General features: G+C 41.2%; 1 protein-coding gene across 1 annotated transcript in view; it reads right to left on the minus strand.

The window, feature by feature from the left end:
• Positions 1-21,200, minus strand: part of GAS2 (growth arrest specific 2) — a 151,058-nt gene that overhangs the window by 93,710 nt on the left and 36,148 nt on the right. The window lies entirely within an intron of this gene.

A 21,200-nucleotide genomic window follows, 5' to 3' on the forward strand; every position in this document is an offset into this window, starting at 1 on the left:
CAGGTGATGGGCCAAAATGTGGGTAACGAGCCACCTATCAGCGTGCTAGACTACGAACTGGAAGTCGTCCATGAGTTCGTGTACCTAGGCTCGACGATCTCGGACAACTTGTCACTTGATAGCAAGATCAACAAGCGCATTGGAAAAGCTGCCACAACATTCTCCAGGCTGACAAAGAGAGTATGGGCGAACAAGAAGCTCACCGTACGCACCAAGGTGCAGGTCTACACAGCCTGTGTTTTGAGCACACTGCTGTACGCCAGTGAAACATGGACTTTGTGCTCAAAACAAGAGCAGTGGCTCAACATATTCCACATGCGCTGCCTTAGGCGTATACTCGGTATCTCATGGCAGGACAAGGTCCCCAATAGCGCAGTGCTGGAGAGGGCAGGCACCGCCTCCATGATCACCCTTCTCAAACAGAGGTGTATGCGCTGGCTGGGCCATGTCTCATGCATGACGGATGGCCGAATACCGGAGGACCTCCTCTTCGGCAAACTGGCATCTGGAAAGAGGCCGAAGGGGTGACCTAAATTGCGCTACAAGGACACGTGCAAGCATGACCTCAGTGCTCTCTCTATCAGTGTGAACACCTGGCATTCGCTCGCCTCAGACAGGCATGCCTGGAAACAGGGAGTGAAGGAAGCTCTTATTATGTATGAAACTACCTTGGTGAATGAAGCGGAAGACAGGAGAGCCCTCAGGAAGATCCGTGCCCGTGATAGCAGGGCGACATCTGCCTACTGCTGCTCACAGTGCGGAAAGGACTGCCACTCCTGGATTGGATTGCACAGCCACAGAAGATGCTGCTCGAATCAGACCAACTGGGGTGCAAACCCATGATCCCTCGGGATCAAAGGATGCCTATTACTACTACTACTACGCACAGTCTACACTCTGAACAGCTGACTTTACAAACCTGTTCTGTAAAGCATACACTAGCACCCAGTAGTTACAAAATAAAGGACTAGGATAGAGCCAGATTCTCATACCAGTTATACCAGAGTAATCCTGACCAAATACTACTGATTTCAGGGGAGTTACTCCAGACTTAGCTAGGTATAACTGAGATCAGAATCTGATCCAAAAAGAATGGCCAGGTCAGAAAAGCTGAGAGAGTGTTGTATCTCAGTTGCATTTGCAAGAGATGCATACAAAGCCTGTATCTATAATTTTAATTTTCACGTACATATTACACACATACATATCTCCTAGAACTGGAAGGGACCTTAGGAGGTCATCTAGTTCAGTCTCCCGCCCTCTTGGCAGGACCAAGCACCACCTCTGACATCTATTTGCCCCAATCCCTAAATGGCCTCCTCAAGGATTGAACTCAAGGAGCCGATCTTTATGATATCAAAACTATAGCTGCCACAGAAGGGCAAATAAACTGAGAAGTGACCTCTGTTATTCCATTACTTTTCAAAGTCTGACCATCACTAAGAAATTAAGTCCCCAAAAAAGTTTGTATTGTGCAGCTTTGCTATTAGGGTGATAAGCATATGCTTCTGTTCTGGAGCTAGTTGTTAGATCCAATAGCTATTAACTAAAAGAACTGAGAAAATGCAAATTGTGCCTGAAGAAGTTTCCAATATTATGTCCAACATTTACTATCAATGGTCCAAATAATTTTTGAAAACATCACACTGTAATACACTTCAAAGGAAAAATGAAATCACTTTAGAAGGCTTTCAGCTGACCCCAGCTGCTAACAGCAGACTAACTGCAGGATTTACGAACAGCTGGCTTATGTGGGGTGGTCCGAATGGGGGAGATCAAGCACTTATTGAAGTCAATTGCAAGACTTCTGTTCACTTCACCAAGACTGGGATATGGCCCAGTCTTTAGTTCTATGAGGAACACTGAGGTGCAGTTTGTGTAAAATGCACTAGACAGCAGTAATGTATAACAAAAATAATGCACCCAACTTCGTAGTCGAACACGACTTCTTGTGCTGCCCCAGTAGTACCAAGAAGTCACAAAACTGGTCTAACCAGCCAATTCACAGTTTTTGCAAGATATCTGCTTCTGCAAAACTGCATTCTAGACTGTGGCCTAGAGTGTGTGGCCAGACCTCTGCTATGCTCCAGCAGTGCCCCACTCCAGAAACATCCACTAAGTGACAGGCATAGCTAGGAATAACTCAGTAGCTATAGCACTGCACTAGCTCCCACCTGGACCAGAACAGGGAGAGGCAGAGCAGCCCCAAAGGGACAGCAGGGCCCAGGGCGGAAATGATGAATCACAGCAGCCTGCAGCACCCCTCAAAGTGTGAGGGCTAGAGAGGTTGACCTGATTCACTGTCCCCTGGGAAGGCTCGCAGGAGAGGAAGGGTATAAAAGCCACATTATATCCATATCCCCACATGTCATTTCCTGGGGGGCCTGTGGCAACCATAGCTTAGCTAGGTTAAAGAAGTAGGCCCAGTAATTTTGAGTTACACAGTTTTGGAAAAAAAAGAGATGATTCCTTTTGTTAAAAAACATAAGATGTAACGTAGAGCCACGCAACTTCTCAAACACTATTACTTTCTCTAGTTTACTTTAAATAATGAAAGTCATTGTAATATTAGTTGGTATTAGGAAAAAAATATCACTGATGCTGATGACACTCAACTTTGTATCTCATTCCAAACTGATGGAACCATTGTGACTACTAAAATGGCAAAATGCCTACAGGAAATTTGCTCTTGGATGAAAAGCAGCTGGCTCAAACTGAACCAAGGCAAGCTAAGTGATACAGGTCAGAAAGGGGAAAAACTTTGAAGATCTGGCCAAAACTCTGTCTCCACCTTCTATCTATGCCGTACAGCCCCTATTCATCAAAGTGATGTGAAGCCTTAGGGTCTTGTTTGACTCCCCTTTAAACTTGGATGATCAGGTAGCATCAGTTTCCCAAAATGCTTCCTTTCACCTCCAGCTTGCTGGGAAACCTTATCCCTTCCTCCCAGATGAGGACCTGGCAACAATGAAACATGCATTTATCAACTCAAGGCTGAATTACTATAACTTACTTATCCAAAGCTGAACTTGAAGAAGATGCACAGGCCCCAGCTTATACAGAATGAGGCTGCCCGCTTACTGTATGGCTCAGTCCCACATGAGCAAATAAAGTCCATACTGACAGCCCTTGCCTGGCTCCCAGTCAGCATCTAATCCCAGTATAAGACCCTGGTCCCGTTTTTCAAAACAATTATTGGATCACAGCCAGAGCACACCACAGACTGAATATTGATCTATGAGCTCTTAAACAGCTGTGCTCCTTTGGAGTAATGTACATCTCAGGGTCCAGGAGGGAGCATGTGAAAGCTGAAAACAAAGTATGCTTTGTCAAGGAAGTTTAGATCTTGAAAAATTTTCCACAGAAGATCAGGTGAATCCAGAATCTGACTATCTTTAGGCAATGATGCAAAGCTGTTCTGTTTGAGAAAGCTTTTACCACCATAAGAAACACTCATAGCCCAAACAACCCTTTGATTCCCAAATTCCTCTCAGCCCTCCGAAAAATGTACATCAAGCAAAAGTCTGACCCTATAAAAAGAGAAGCTACGGAGACTTTATAAAATCCTATAGGAATTTTGCTAGGGTATTGATGTTACATGCAGGCTTCTCAGATATGGGCCGTGTCTACACGTGCCCCAAACTTCGAAATGGCCACGCAAATGGCCATTTCGAAGTTTACTAATGAAGTGCTGAAATGCATATTCAGCGCTTTATTAGCATGCGGGCAGCCACGGCGCTTCGAAATTGATGTGTCTTACCGCCATGCGGCGCATCCAGACGGGGCTCCTTTTTGAAAGGACCCCGCCTACTTCGAAGTCCCCTTATTCCCATCAGCTCATTGGAAGAAGGGGACTTCGAAGTAGGCGGGGTCCTTTCGAAAAGGAGCCCCGTCTGGACGCGCCGCGCACGGCGAGGCATGTAAATTTCGAAGCGCCGCTGCCGCCCGCATGCTAATGAAGCGCTGAATATGCATTTCAACACTTCATTAGTAAACTTCGAAATGGCCATTTGCGTGGCCATTTCGAAGTTTGGGGCACGTGTAGATGTAGCCATGATGATGATGTGTGTCAGCATAAAACTCCAAGATCAATAGAGTTTTACCAGCTCTTAAGTTTATTACAAGTCTGTGGATATTTGGTGTTTTTCTTAAAGCTCCAGTCCCAAAAGCCAGATAATTAAGTGTGAATCTTGCCTTTTTTCTTTTTAAGTAGGTTTCTAGCCCTCATAGGTAGAAAGAGAAACTTTGAAAAGTGAATGTCAGAGACAAATGCCAGGAGACAAATTAAAAAAAAAAGAACTCAAATTTTTTTAAATCTTTTATTAAACCAATTTCACTATTTGGAGAACCTATCTCAAGATTTGTACACATGCAGCTGGCAATACCAAGCATGTGACACATTAGGATTTATCTCACAGGATCAGAGCCAGAGCAGATATGGTGGATGGAAAAATACCCTGAAAAATACTCTAGAATTTAAGTAGGAGTTTGTTGACCACTTTTTGTAATCCCTTCCAGTCCTCCTAGCTGCCCCTCTTCACCCACTGCCCGTGTGAAGGCTAGTGTGTCCCCTTCCTTTCTCTCATAGGTCCCCATGCTGAAAAGTGCTGAGCTGAAGTCAATAGAAGCTCCTCCTCACAAGATTAAGATTTAAGTTAGCACAGGCCAAATTTCTAGAGTAATACTTTCCTTATATCAAAATAATCTCTAAGGCTATGTCTACAAGAGCGCCCACCTTTCAAAAGGGGGATGCTAATGAGACACTTCAGGATATGCTAATAAGGCATTTCCGTGAATATGCAGCCCCTCATCAGCTTAATGGCAGCCACAGCAATGCGCACCACCCGTGTAGACAGGGTCCTCTCAGAAGGACCCCCCAGACTTTGAAAGCCCCTTATTCCTGAAACCAAACAGGTATAAGGTGCTTTCAAAGTTCGAGGAATCGTTTCGAAAGGACCACACCTACATGCGTGATGTGCATCGCCGTGGCCACTGTTATGCTAATGAGGTACTGCATATTCATGGCAGCACCATATTAGCATATCCTGAAGTGTCTCATTAGCATTCCCCTTTCAAAAGGTGGGGGCTAGTGTAAATATAGCCTACGAGAGAGTAAGCATCAGTGTCCTGAGGCCAATTCACACTTTAATGCACTGACTGCTTCACATTTTCAAATGAGTTCTCCTTCATGGTTTGCACCCTTGGTGATGTAATGAAATATTAATCCATCCTAACCTAATCCTGCATATCTTTCTCAGGTGAACTGCCACTGATTGAAAATTTCATTGGAATAAAAAGTAAAGTATGGAGCTTTCAAAGGAAGAACAAGAATGAAAAAAAAGCTAATAAAAATCAGTGTCAGGTTTGTCAGAATAAGGATTTGGGGCCATATTTGGTCCTTCTCAAAGTGACCAAAATAGAAAATAATTCTGGGCTTTATGGTAACCGAGTCTTTGATGCTGGTGGTTCCCTTAATGAATACAAATTATAATACTATTTCACCAATATCTTTTCCATCAGACACACACTTGGCCCAAAGCTGACCTCACACTGCTACAAATCAGAAGTAACTAATGGAATTGGTAGAGTTAAAATAGTACAAGACCAATTTAATGAGTTTCGAAAATGGACTAATGGCTTATAATAGTTTTTAGGACAAACTAACCTTTGAAATATACATTGCTAGCTTACAATGGGTCCAATATACTGGTGACCTCGAAGATGTGTTGTCTGGCCACATTAATTGTTAATTTGACTCACTAGAGCACAGATCCCCAAAATCCCAGTCTGATGTTGTTATGTGAACCTATTAGACAAGTCAGATGAGCTGATGTAACTGAAGCCAATGGAGGGAAGTCATTTTATCACTTGAGGATCTGACCCATTATCTCTCTAGAGATATGGGGACAATCATTTTACTCAGTTAGTTGTGACATTAGGGCTACGTCTACACTAGCCCAAAACTTTGAAATGGCCATGCAAATGGCCATTTGAAAGTTTACTAATGAAGCGCTGAAATACATATTCAGCGCCTCATTAGAATGCTGGCAGACGCAGCACTTTGACATTGACGTGGCTCACCGCCATGTGGCTTGTCCAAATGGGCTCCTTTTCTATGTGCTGTTAGGAATAAGGAGATTTCAAAGTTGCCAGGGTCCTTTTGAAAAGGAGCCCCGTCTGAACGTCAATTTCGAAGTGCCATGGCTGCCGGCATTCTAATGAGGCGCTTAATATGTATTTCAGCTCTTCATCAGTAAACTTCAAAATGGCAATTTGCATGGCCATTTTGAAGTTTTGGGCTAATGTAGACGCAGCCTAGAAGACCAAATGAATTCACCTCAGAAAATCTTGGTACCTTTAAAATAACTTTGGGTGTGTAACAGCTTCATGCAAAGATAGCTTAAGAATCAAACCTCGATTGACTCCCTCCCCTTGCAAAGTAGTTAAGAGGGTGGTGAGCACAAAACTTCCCCCTTGGTACACTTGGGATGGGAGCCAGCCAGAGCTGCAATCCTTGTGCTAACAGCCGTTTAAGTGTTTACTACGCCAAAAAAGGTGGAAAGAAGTCAGAGCGTCTATACTGGGATTTGAAAGACAGCATGAGGCACACTAAGGCTGGGTCTACATGTGCCCCTTCCTTTCGAAAGGGGCATGTTCACGAGCAGGTTCAAAAGATGTTAATGAGGCGCTGCAATGAATATGCTGTGCCTCATTAGCATAATGGCGGCCACAGCTATTTGAAAGTGCGGCTTTTCGAATCGCGCACCACTTGTGGAGACGGGGCCTTCTGAAAGGACCCCCCCCAGTTTTTGAAAGCCCTTCTTCCAATCACAGATAGGAAAAAGGGCTTTTGAAAACTGAGGGGGGTCCTTTCAGAAGGTCCTGTCTCCACGGGTGGCACGCGATTTGAAAAGCCGCACTTTCGAATAGCCGTGGCCACCATTATGCTAATGAGGAGCTGCATGTTCATTGCAGTGCCTCATTAGCATCTTTTGAACCCGCTCATTAACATGCTCCTTTTGAAAGGAAGGGGCACGTGTAGACCCAGCCTAAGACTGTGTCTACACTTGCATTTCTCTTTTGAAAGAGGAATGCAAATGAGGGAAATCGGAAATGGAAATGAAGTGCTGATATACATATCTTGTGCTTCATTTGCATAATCTCTTTTCAGAAGATATGCTTTTGAAAGAAAAAAAGCAGAGTAGATGGAGGTCTTCCAAAAATAAACCTTGTTTTGAAGGAAGCTTATTCCTAAGAAAAAGCCCCATCTACACTGCTTTCTTTTCTTTCAAAAGAATCTTTTCTGAAGAGATTATACAAATGAAGCACAAGATATGTAAATCAGTGCTTCATTTGCATTTCTGAATTCCCTCATTTGCATTCCTTTTTTGAAAGAGGAATGCAAGTGTAGAGACAGCCTAAGAAGAAGAATGCAGCATACATGACACTTTTTGTGCTAGGGATTTCTGGGAGGCAATGTGCCTTGCTGAGACACAGTGTTGCTCCAACACAATCTGACTCTAAATGTTCTGGGCCTCCTACTTTAAGTAGATGACAAAGCCTGGATATAGAATTGAGAATAGGCTGTTAATATTGAGCTTGTTTTAGTGCATAATGTTTATTTAATGTGCTACCCATAAATTAAATATGTTTACCTTCACAACTGAGGTCATTGCCTTAATTGTACCAGTCAAACTAGATTCATAGTGATCCAGATATTTTCATGAAGCTAAAAATCTCCTACTTTTAAAAGACTCTAGATTACCTGATTCATATGAAGAACTACTGAAGGCAAATTACAAGTCCAGGTTCCTGAAATATTAAGCCTGACTGACTGCTCTATTATACAAACTAATGAGCAGACATCCTGCCAATGTCACTGACAGGTGGCTTGAAGAAGTATGAAATCAGAGGTGACCAGCAATGGCATGTAAACACAAAACATGTTCCAGATTGGGTTGGGTGGGGAATTGTTTTGCTTTATACATAATTCATGGCCATACTTCTATTTACTCAGATGAAACAACCTATCAGCACCAATGCTATTACTGTCAACAAATGCTTAAAATAAGACTGCTGAATTGCAAAGTCACCTCATGTGCTAAATAAATGTATCACTCTTTGTCTCACAGAATAGCCACATCAGTCTGGAAGTGCAAAGATAACGAGAAGTCCTGTGGCAGCTTAAAGACCAAGGCTGTGTCTACACTAGCCAAAAACTTTGAAATGGCCATGTAAATGGCCATTTCGAAGTTTACTAATGAAGCACTGAAATACATATTCAGCACCTCATTAGCATGCGGGCGGCCGCGGCACTTCAAAATTGACGCGGCTCGCCGCTGCACAGCTCGTCCAGATGGGGCTTTTTTTTTTTTAAAGGACCCCGGCTACTTCGAAGTCCCCTTTTTCCTACGAGCAGATGGGAATAAGGGGACTTCGAAGTAGCCGGGGTCCTTTCAAAAAGGAGCCCCATCTGGATGAGCTGCACGGCGGCAAACCTCATCAATTTCAAAGTGCTGCGGCCGCCCGCATGCTAATGAGGTGCTGAATATGTATTTCAGCACTTCATTAGTAAACTTCGAAATGGCCATTTGCATGGCCATTTCAAAGTTTTTGGCTAGTGTAGACGTAGCCCACAAGATATATTTGGACATAAGCCTTCATGGGTAAAACCTACTTCATAAGATGCCTCTGACAAAGTGATTTCCAACCCACAAAAGCATATGCCTAAATAAATCTGTTAGTCTTTAAGGTGCCACAGAACTCCCCATTGTATCACACATTGAATATATACCACACTATATTTTAACCCCATTACCCATAGGCTTAAGTTCAATCCTGCACGTACTGAGGCCAACAGCAAAATACCCTTTCATTTCAATTACTGGGGGATTGGGCCAATTCTGAAGAATCACAAGGGACTATCAATATTTTCTGAACACCTGATAAAATTCCCTACCTCCTTTCAAAAATATGCCTTTTTTACTGTTTAGAAATCTTTTACTGTAAGGCCCAACTCTAAAACACATGAAAGTTCTTATTAAATACAGGGTTTATGCGCCAATATTCTTTGCTGATTTGTTTAAATGACTTGAATGTCTCAAAAGTGTTTGGTAACAGATCATCCTGAAATAATTAGGTTTCCATTTGGCAAGAGTGATTTTGTTGACATAGTATAGTATATCTACTGTTACTTTGAAACAGCAGTGCCCACAATTACTCCTATCAAATATCATGAAAACAGTTCCCCAGTTGCACTACTTTTACAATCTTGTCTTGTTGATGTGCATACATGTGGTCTAATGCAGGATGTGAAAGTGTGAGTGAAACTGATGATGTAATCCTGGAAAAATGCTGTTAGTTCACTTCTGTACCCAAGAGGGACTCTTTCACTGTGCTATGAAAACACATAGAAAAAGAAACATCTTTGTATACTTTTCGCTAAATGAAGGTTCATAAATAAATTTTTTTAGCTTAAAAATCTATTTTTATGCAGACTCAAAGCAGGTCTGAAGGCTTCTGATAATGGCTACCTTCCTTTTATTCTCTCCCCTATTTTTGTCGCAAAATACAGGGAGTAAATTACCCATTTTTAATGCTAAAAAGAGGTTTATTGTGAGCCCTGCCAGAAAAGGTGCCATTATGTTCTGAATCACCTAGAATATATAAAAATGAAAGAGAGATATATTGTTAAATATTGCAGAATTTAACCACATTTCTAGTATGCACCATACATCTTCCTTGTTACACATATAAGCCATTTACTTCTTTTCTTACCTATAGTGGACATGGATAATAGTAGACACCATCCTCTTTGTAAAAGTCCTTCTCTTCTCCATTTTTTCTCAAGACCAAATATGTCTAGCTTTTTAAAAACTTTTCATCACTTTTGTTGCTCATTTGTGAACTAACTCTGTTTGTCTACATCCTTCTTAAAGCACGGTACCCAGACCACGCACAGCACTTCACCTGAAACCTCACAAGTGCACAGTAGGACAGAAGATATGACACTCGTTAATATACTGAAGAATTATATTAGACTTTTTCACAGCTGCTGCATCTCTTTGCTGGATCATGTTCAATTTATGACCTACTGTAATCTCCCAATCCTATTCTGCTGTATAGCCACCTAGCCATTTATTCTCCATTGTGATAGTGGTGCATTTATTTATTTTTTTCCTTCCTAAATGTAGCACTCTGCTTTTTTCTTTATTAAATTCCATCTTGCTGATGTCAAATCATTTCTCCAATTTGTCTAAGTCTTTTTGAATTCTAATCCTGTTCTCCAGAGTACTAGCTACCCTTCTCTTTTTGGCGAGTCCCTGGAAAAGGGTGGCATTGGGAAAAAAAAACTAGCTCAGAGGAAGTAGCATGGTGAATTTCTGCAGGGCCCAGGACAAGAATCAAAGTGCAGCCCAAGAAGGCAGAGCTATCATATGGTTATCTGCTTGGACTTTCAGTTGGACCTTTAGTTACCCCAGAAGGGGACTGAATTTAATAGGTGACCTGGTCCTCTGGCCATGTCACAGAAAGATTCAGAAAGCTACAGTCAACACAGAGATAAAGAAGTGGTCAAAAGGAGGTGCAAGAGACAAATCCTCCTGAAATATAGTGGCCTTACTTCATAGTACACTACAGCTGATGTGTACTTCTTTACAGCTAACAACTCCCAGAGGAAGCATTATCTAGAAGGCAAAGTAATACAAGAGGTGAGTCACCAGTGCAGGCAAAATTTGGTAACTGAAAATCTAAAACTTAAAGACTAGCCTATGAATATCACCTTTAATGTTATTTCTGCCTTACTATATTGATGTGAAAACTGGAAAACCACCAACAGTATAGACAGATGTCTAAATGCCTTTAAAAGTAACGGCCTAAGGAAAATACTGGGCATTAAACTGAATGAATTTATAATGAGTGCTGACAGTCATCCAAGAGTTTCACAGGCCTGTTTTTCTAAAGTTATGTGGAAAAGAAGATGGAAATATCTGAGCCATGTATGATGAATGAAATCAGAGTGTCTGCCAAGGCAGGTGTGCCACAGGGCAGCTGGAGAAACAGGCAGAAGTGAAAAGAATCCCTCTGTTGAACAGGACTTTCAGAAAGGAAACTTACAGAACTGACTTTCAAGAGGACATGCAGGCTACATCTACACTACAGTGATCCTTCAAAAGAAGTTCTTTTGGAAGATCTTGTTCGAAAAAACTTCTTTCAAAAGCATGTATCCACACACAAAAAAGCATATTGAAAACAATCAATCCACTCTTTCAATAAAGAACATCCACGCTGCCCCTGGTCTTTCAAAAGAATGGGCCAGGGATTGGCACCGTGAGGACTGCTCTTTCAAAAAAATAGCCCCCAGGGCATCTACACACATTTTTTTCTAGGAGAGAGCTCTCCCAGCACACTATGTAAACCAGCTTCACAAGGGAAATAGCTAACAGCACTGGCAACTTGGCTCATAGCACTGGGAAGCTGTTCACACCAGCACTTCACCGCACTGTGACTGACTGTACTCAAAGGTAGATGGTGTTTTTAAACCCCTGAGCCAGAAAGTTGAAGTGTGGTAAAGTGGCAGTGTAGACTTCACCTTAGAGACATGAATTTTATCTCCAGAACTTTGAGATATAACTTTTTGCGCATTCCCTGTTACTTTCTTTTCAAACTCCTTGTGTAACTTTGAGGTCTTGTTAAAAATGATGTTCGTGAAATGCACAGAATTATTAACACTAGCTAGTTAATCTTGAAGTAATGGTGTTCTGGCTCCTACTTTAGCATTCTATCCCTGCATGATAATCTGATGGAGGAAAGATGAATGATCAATTTTGTCTATATTGCACTGAGAGGCTTAAGCTTTGCATTATCAGCTTCAGAATGATGCATGGTGCTGGGCAGGGCCTGTAAGCAAAGGCAGTGAACTTGGGACATTTAGCAACAAAAGGAACCACTGCTGGATGACTTTTATCAGCATGCACAAGTGGTCATTTATAATCTGTGCAAAATCATCTAAACCAAAGAGGATTTTCACAGGGATGTTAAAAGACACTTCCTTGACCTATGATCTGCCCTGCCAAATCTCAAGTTCCTTCTCCAAAGGATAGGGACATTTGGTTGTCTTAAAACTGAAAATTAGCCAGAAAAATGTTAAACTAAACTTCCTATCTTCTCTCACCTCATTCACAAAAATTGATAGAGCTGTTTCCCCACAATCTTTCTGAAAAAGTTTCACTTCCAAGCAGGGAAAATTTCTGTAAGGGAATGAGGCATGGCAGTCACAGCTTAGCTGAGGTCCCCCAGGGACAGAGGTCATCAAGCTGGAGTTGGCAGAATCACTAGGCCAGATCCTGTTAACAAGAGTCAGGGTCAGAGTCAACCAGATCAGGTAATACCAAAGTAGAACCAAGAGGCAGGAATCAGGATGAGTGTCAGGCTGGAGTCAGAAATGACAGCAGAGGCAGCACTGGGTTAGGATTAAGAGGCAAGAACTGGAATCCAAGTTGGACTGGAGTCAGAAACAGGATACAAGGCAAATGTGGCATTGCTGAAGACCAAGGTATGGGTGATTGCCCAGACAACTTCCTGGACCAGCCTCTTGAGTTAAAAAGGGACACTTGTTCAATCAGAGGGTGGTAGGGCACTCTCACTCTGAGTCACATGGATGGAACTTCTCACAGCAACTATGATTCACTGTGCTCCCTAGCCATACAGTTCCTTACTATTTCAAATTAAATAATCAAAGGTATCAGCGACTGAAATGAGGTCTATCAAGGGAAATGTTGGCAGCGTTATAGCTGTTGCTACCACTCCAGAAACAAAAGTGGTGCCACTCCTGAAGTTCTAACATTTTGCACAAATTTATGGAAGTGAAGGCAGATGACCTGCCGTTGGCTGGCTGAATAACAAATTCGTAGGTGTAGTTATCATGACATGATGTTTATCATCATATTAATGTGTCTCATCTTCTCCTCGTTCCTTCTCTTCCCAGTTTTGTCTCGATGATCAATTTCATGCCCTGTGATTCTTTTGAATGTTGTAGTGAAGGGAGAGGGTCTTTCACTCCCTGCAACATTAGTTCCAAATAGCTTTTTATCTAACATGAGCCAATTGTCAGGAATAGACACCAAAGATAGTGATCTAGGAAGGAAATTCCCTCTTCCTTTGGACTATTTCTTTTGTTTTGCAGTTGCTTTATCTGTTGTCTTTTCAGATTTCCAGATGTTTAACAAAGATATAGCTTTATTTGACACCAAAAATGCTCACAGAGGCTTTCATCCATAACTACACTGAAGTTCAGTTTGATTCTCCAAAACTTTTCTACATTTATTTTAAACAAAAGTTTTGTCTGTCTTTTTGATAAAGCCTCTGACTTTCTGTGACTTTTTAAAAATCATAAGAAAGTTTCTGGAGCTTTGTGGATTCTGAAAAAAAGCTTCCATGAGTTGAAAAACATACTTGGAAGTTAACCTACAGATCCAAATTTCCAATCCAACCTTAAATCAGTCTGAAATTATGTCAAAGCTTTCTTCTGTACTTCCATTTACACAAAGATCTGTGAATGTATGTGTGCAAAGAAAAATACATGCATATGTACAAAAAAAAAAGGGAATTCAATGTACTGTTGTCCAACACATGCATCATTTGAAAGTCATGCTTGAAAATTTTGTTCATAATGCATCATTGAAACATAGATGTTGAACACGAAAGGAGCAAGGGACACATCCTTGCTTTGTACCGTTCGATATTTCAAAAGATGCTGATATCTCTCCATTGTTAAGGACATGACCAAGCATGCCATCATGAAAAGATCGACCAGTGTTGATACATTTTTCAGGACAGCCAATTTGCTGAAGTATTTTCCAGAGCTGAATTCTGCTGACAATATTGAATACCTTGGTCAAGTCAATGAAAAATCACATAGAGGTTCTGATGTTGTTCTCTATATTTCTCTTGTATCTGTCTGGCTGTAAATATCATTTTGGCAGTGCCTTGACCAGCATGAAATCTGCAGTGGCTTTCATGTGATGTCAGTTTTGAGCACATGTAGTGAAAGCCAGTTGTAAAGGAAGCAGCCCAGGATTTTACCAGCTGTAGAAAGAGAGAGATGCCCCAGAGGTTGTAATGGTGTGGGTGAGAGCTCCAAATGGGGCACTGAATTCTTGAGTTGGGCTGGGAGTGAGGGATTTGGGGTGCAGAAGAGTGCTCAGAGCTGGGATTGAAGGGTTCAGAGGATGGGAGGAGGATCAGGGCTGGGGGAGAGCATGGCAGGGTGCAGGGGAGCTCAGGGGTGCTGGCTCCAGGGAACAGCAGCCCACCCCTCTCCAGCTTCTAAATGTAGGTACAGCCAGGGAGCTCTAGACACTGCCCCATGTGCAGAGGCTTGCCCCAGTATTTTCTTTTCAGCCAATGGAAACTTCAGAGCTGGCACTTGGGGTGGGGACACTGAGTGAAGCCCTCTGGCTGCCTGTACTCATAGGAGCCAGAAGCGAGACATGTTGATGCTTACGGGAGTTGCATACAGCCAGGCCAGGCAGGAAGCCTGCCTCAGCTGCACTGTTCTGCCAAGTGGACTTATAATGGCTCAGTCAGCAGTGCTGCCCGGAGCCACCAGGATCCATTTTGACCAAGAATTCTGGTCAAAACCAATACATCTGGAAAACCTATTTATAAAGTGCTTTGGAGTACTTGACTTGGAGGTGGTATAGGGTTGCAAACCATCACATTTCAGTTATGACTACACTATCAGCATCTGTCAATGTTTCTGTCAGAAGAGATTTTCCGACAAAACATCTGTTGACAGAGTGCAGCCATATACTAAAGCAGATTGAAAGAGTGATCAGCTCTTTCAGCGAAGTGGCCAGACAGCCCAGCTGCTCTCTCCACAAGACAGCCAACTGGAAACACAGCAGACAGGCAGCCCAGTATCCTGGAAACCCTGTCTCTCAACAGAAGTCCTCCCCTGAGCAGCCACACAGCTTTGTGTTGACAGAATCTGTTGACAAAGGTGTTCTTCCTCACATGGGAGAGGGAGAAGGTTGTCGGCAAAAGTGCCAACTTTTGGTGACATACTATCAACAAAACTTATTTTGTGTGCGGACATTTCACCAGGGTTTTGTCAACAAAATTCTCTAGTGTTGCTATAGCTTTCCAGAATAGCATCAACTAGTCTGGTAGCATGTACAACTCTACATCCCTAGAGTCCTTAGCAGATAGACAATGTTTCCACTGGACTCAGTGCAAGAGTTGCTTGCCTAAAGCCTGAAGAGTCACACCTTCAGAGCATTTCCTATAAACTTGGAATCAGTGCAGTTACACTGTCTGTAAGTGAGTTTAACACATTATTGATAATGCTGAAAAAGGTGTTAGGAATTATCTAACAAACAGTTTTACAGCCTTGTGAAAATAATTCCATCCAGACAGATGTAAATGTAAATGGCTGTAAATGGTTTTGCAAGGTTATCTTTCTTTCCCCCCTACGCCATGTCAGGCTGTCTTCATTTGAAACACTAGGTAGAAAGCTGCACATGTAATCACACAGGCTAACATTTGTGTGCTTTTCATGGCAGCTGCTGCATATTGAGTAGAGGCTTTCATTAAGTTACTCTTACTGAGACAGTTTTCCTGCTGAGTACTTGACATTAATTTAGAACCCAGTAAGGTCAATGTGTAGTTCCAATTATTTCTTCCAGCAGTCACTAGATTGTGTTCCTGATTTCCTTCTTACATTTTACTGGTCATATTTTAATGCTCATTTCTGCTGGCTTTACTAGGACTGGATTCCCATTTCCTAAGGGACATCTGTTCGACTCACATAAACCCATTGAAGTTGGTCAGTTGGTTTATTTCTTGCAAACCTGCTTTTTGTTCTTTAAATGCATGCGTGCCTTCAGGGCTTTCAAATAGCATCCTTAAGCAACCTCAGTACAGAGTCTAAGGATTTTAATCACCATCTTTGGGCATTTTTGATTAATGTCATCATTTTAGAAATCCCTAAAATTTGCCACCCTGACGGGGTTTTATATGGCCACATCCCCACCAAGGCTGATAAATTTAATTATTTTATTATCATTACTACCTAGTGGCTCAATTTTAGCTACTTCTTGAACCTATTCCTGTGTATTACTTACAACAGTTAAGGATAGCCTCTTCTTTTGTATGCTCTAGAGTCTAGGACTCGGTATTTTAATAAAGAGTTGTTTAATAAATTGAGAAAATATTTATTTAAGTCTTGTCCCAATGTGACATTTGATTGGTTTGTGTATTGAATGCCACTCATTATAGCCACATTATTACATTTAGTTACTTCTAATCTCCATCAGTTTTGTATATCCAATATCCTTTTCCTGCTCAGGCAGTCAGAATGATAAACTTGCTCATATCTGCCTTGGAATTTTGTAATCATAAACTTTCTACTATATGGTCCTCTCTACTTTGAAATATTATTTCTTTAAACTCTATGGAATCTTTTATGGACATTGCTATTCTCACATGACTATGTCTTAAGATCTGCCCTTCGTGCATCATTCCTGGACATGAGATTTCTGTATATCACTGATTTTTGTCATTCTACCATTGAAATGTCTGATTCTGATATGGATATATTTAATGCTTCTCCAACTTGGAACATAACCCTGTCCTAATCCCTTAGCAACATATAGCTTTGGCTTCTGAATATAAAGTACAAATATTATTTTTGATAAATAATTATTGGCCAATCCACAAAGCTATTACTACTTATTCCTGACTCTCATTTATTTCAGCAACAAGTTTCAGAGAAGTTGCCTGTATTACTCAGCTTCAGTTAAACATTTGTCAGATGCATGAAGTGGGAGCTACATTTTGACAGGGATATATATTTGCAGATTCAAAGATGGGAGTGTTACATTATTGTGTGGAGGACCAGAGTTAATGAGGCTAATTCAATCAGGGTGGACATGGTCCACTCTCAGAAGTAGATGAAAAGATGAGAATACTAAAAAGCAAAAATTCTGATGCAGTAGTACTGTATTTTGCTGAGAAATATCATCCCAAGAACTTCTGAACATTCTGTAGTATATAAATGGTTTTCCTGGTAGACTAGTGTGTGTCTACACTACATTCCCCATTCAAAAGGCAAATGCAAATGAGCGAGACCAGAAATGAAAGTGAGGAATGGATTTACATATCTCACACCTCATTTTCATATTCACAAGTGATCGTGCTTCTGAAAGAGCCTTTTCTGAAGTGAAAACAGTCAGGTAGGCAGGATTCCTTCAAAAATAAACCCCGTTTTCAAAAGAACCTTTCTTCCTGAAACAGATTAGGAAAAAGGGTTCTTTCAAAAATGGGGTTTATTTTCAAAGAAACCCTGCCTACACAGCTGTTTTTGCTTCCAGAAAAGGCTCTTCCAGAAATGAAATCATGCAATAATATGCAAATAAGCATGAAATATGTAAATCTGCACCTCATTTGCATTTCCAATCTCACTCAGTTGCATTCCCCTCTTGAAAATGGAATGTAGTGTAGATGTAGCCTAGTTGATTTAGTTTCACTTTGTATTTTCAATAACACAAATCCAAGAACCGAACCTTTTGGATACAAATATATGTCTGCAGCAGTGACAAAATCCACTCTTGCATTCAAACCCTACATCTTATTGTACAAAATAAGCCCTGTGCGGTATCGTTTGAAAACCAATAATTCCACTGGTCAACATTGTAATGAAGCAATACTGTGGCAGCACTTCATTTGGCTAATTCTCCCTGACGGCAACTTCAAAGTGTCAAACTTTGAAGTGCTGGCATGCATGTAGCCATGGGCACTTTGAAGTGCCGATGCTACTTCAAAGTGCCTTTACTCCTCAAATGTTGAGGTTGCTGAGGGGGAAAATTAGCCTAATGAAGTGCTGCATATTCACCATAGCTCTTCTTTAGTAATCTCCCATCACCCTGATTAACATGTCCCCTTTGAAGTTGGAGGCAAGTGTAGACAAGGCCTATATCTAATTCACCTATAATGTTAAGGAATATGTTCAACCTCATGTAGTTCCCATAAGGTAGAACTGATTAAAGCAGTCAGTAAAACCCATCTTTAATAAAGTGATATGTATGTTTACAATTTGAGTATAAGCCATAAACAGAGTCCTCAACCAGTGAAAGAGGAAAGAAAGAAGACAAAAAAAATCTGCATTTCAGCAGGTGAAAAGAAACAGCACGAAGCCTCCTCCTTACACTAGACTCCACATCTGTGGCTACACTATCACCCCCCTTTTGAAAGGGGGATGCTAATGAGCCACTACAGCAGATGCTAATGAGGCACTACCATGCATATGCAGTGCCTCATTAGCATAATGGCGCAGACACGCATTTTGAAAGTGCCGCTTTTGAAATGCACACCGCCGGTATAGACAGGGCCTTTCAAAAGGACCCCTGGACTTCGAAACCTCCTTCTTCCCATTTGGTTTTGGGAAGAAGGGGCTTTTGAAATTCGGGGAGTCCTTTCGAAAGGCCCCTGTCTGTCTACACTGGCAGCATGCGTTTCAAAAGTGGCACTTTGGAAACATGCATGGCCACCATTATGCTAATGAGGCACTGCATATGCATGGCAATGCCATATTAGCATCTGCTTAAGTGGCTCATTAGCATCCCCCTTTTGAGAGAGGAGTACTAGTGTAGCCACGGCCCATGTGTCTTGCTCTCAGCTGAAAGGAACTTTTACTAGGGGTTACTTTGATAGAACTGCTTTTCAAAAGGTGACTTTGAACTATAAAAACAAGGGTCCAAACCCCACCCCACCCCACCCCACCCCCTTTCCTTGTCCCACTTTTTTTTTTCCCCCAACCTAAGAAAGCAAGATAAGCAGCCATTGGAGTTTGGGACCAGATCCTGATAAACTTCACTTGGATCCAAGTCTAGTTTATGACATTTAGAAGCAGTTTATTCTTATTTTTCTTGTAATTATTTCTGGCTTTAATGCCTTAATACTTGTATTCACTTAACATTTCTTTCTTTGTAAGTGAATAAGCTTCTTTCATTCTTTAATTAAAACTAATTCAGTGTTGTGCACTGTGAGGGTAATTCCATTTCAAGTGACAAACTGTTGAAGCTTGGTTCCATTAAACAGGTGACAGACAGATGAGAAGGTGAGAATACCAAAAAGGGAAAATTCTGATGCAGTAGTACTATATGGCCTGCCCAACAGAGGGTCCAAGATCAAACAGCAAGTCCACAGAAGTGCTAGAAAACAGCCTGGGTCTACAGGCTTTCACTCTTGGGCTTAAGCCCAAAGAGCAGCCTTCCTTATTTGCACACAGACACATAGTTCCCTTTAATAATTTGTTTTTATAAAAAAGAGCAAAAATTTTGAATTTGACAAGTGCTTACCTTCTCTGAGCTGTCAAGGAGGCACTCTTTGGGGTGCGATATAGCCTCATGGGACAGTTTATTTAGGGCAACATACTCTTCACCAATTGTCAATGTAGTCCTCTCAGTTTCACTGTAAAACTCAGCATGGATACCCAGCACCCGTTGGACCAGGTCCTTAGCTGATGCAAATCAGCATAGTACCACTGAAATCAATATAGTCCATTTACACCTGCTGAGGATCTGACTAATTGTACCTATTTTCCTACTGCCCCAAATGCAAGCTTTGAACCTGGAACAAGTGCAAGAAACGTGCAGTGCAGTTAAGGCATGGACAGTGTGGACCAAAGAAGAGACAAATCCTAAAAATATAGATTCTGAACATTGATTGCAAATGTATTCATTGTCTGTGGGTCAAATTCTGAACACAATCTCAATGACAGCTGCACGTCTGCATCTTAATGCTACATATCCTCTATCAATACAGTAGCTGAATTTCACAGCTTCTGTAGTCAAATCCTATGGATTCATTTTAATTTAGCTCCCATTAGACAAAGAAGACAATCTGAAAAGGTGCTGTCAACTCTCCCATTACATGGACTTTTAGGATCTTCATATCTAGATCAAATATGACACTCAGCCCTACCTCTATAACTGTCCCAAATCAAAGCCAAACATGCAGACTTTCCCAATTGTGGGGGAGATTTTGCATTCAGACCCACAATTCAGATTTATATCTTAAAAATAAAAGTTGAACTGAAGCTGAGCTAAGACATCCCTTCTGAGAGGTCATAAAGTAAAAACAACCAAGAATGGGTCTGTATGAAACTCTGGAAAATAAAACAAATATGTCTATTGAATGTTTCATTTGCTTTTATTTGCCATACAACCATTATGACCTTAATGGAATTGTGATAATTCATAAATATACAGCCAGCTTTAGGTACTGTGGGCAGTATATTATGTCTGTGTATTAAAATTCTGATAACTATTAACACATTTTATTTAAGCTTACTTTAAAAATCTTACAAGTTACTTAAATCATTCCTAGCAAATGTGCACTCAGTGCATACCACACATGCCTTGATGCTTTAAATTTGTTTGCACAGCTGTGAAATTCTCAAATTAACTATCTGTCAGGAAAAGTAAAATATTGCCTGGAGAGCTAGGAGTTGAAATCTAAGTCAGTGGGAGAAAATTACAAAATGGCATCCTGCAATATGAATCACTTTTATGGAATTACACTTGTAATAAGAACTTTCTGGGCAGCAAGATATTAAATGCAACACGGGCAGTTTCAGACATTTACTACTGTACAATTCTCTGGCATTTATTAAATATCACTATCTCCATATCTGCCAGTCTCCTACAACTTCAGTATTATGACTCGTCTGATCTTGCAAATAGCACCCATTATGCTTCTGAAAGAAAAACACAGCCCCGCTTCCAGAACACATCGTACGCTCACTGCACTCCAGGGTCTCCATCAGTCTATGTGCACACAAAATTCTCATTAATGCCAGGAGGAGTTTTGACTGATTCAGAAGTGTAGGATCAGACCTCTAATCAATATGGATCATGAACAGAATTTTCAAAAGCCTCTATGGGCCATGTTTTCACTGATATTTAGATGCCCAAAGACATACAAAGGTACCAAGTAGGAGTGAAAAACCACATAGGTACCTAATTCAAAACAAGTGCTTTTAAAAATCCCCATTACTGCCTTTCTGCATCCTTAGGTGACTAAATAAATACCTTGGAAAATCTGGTCCTGAATAATTTAAAAGCCTAAATCTACAGGGTGAAGGAATTAGGTTCTTAAATAACAAACATTTTTGAAAATTCTACTTCATACGCAAAAGA

The sequence above is a fragment of the Carettochelys insculpta genome, chromosome 6 (genome assembly GCF_033958435.1).
Source record: "Carettochelys insculpta isolate YL-2023 chromosome 6, ASM3395843v1, whole genome shotgun sequence".
NCBI classification, from domain to species: Eukaryota; Metazoa; Chordata; order Testudines; family Carettochelyidae; genus Carettochelys; species Carettochelys insculpta.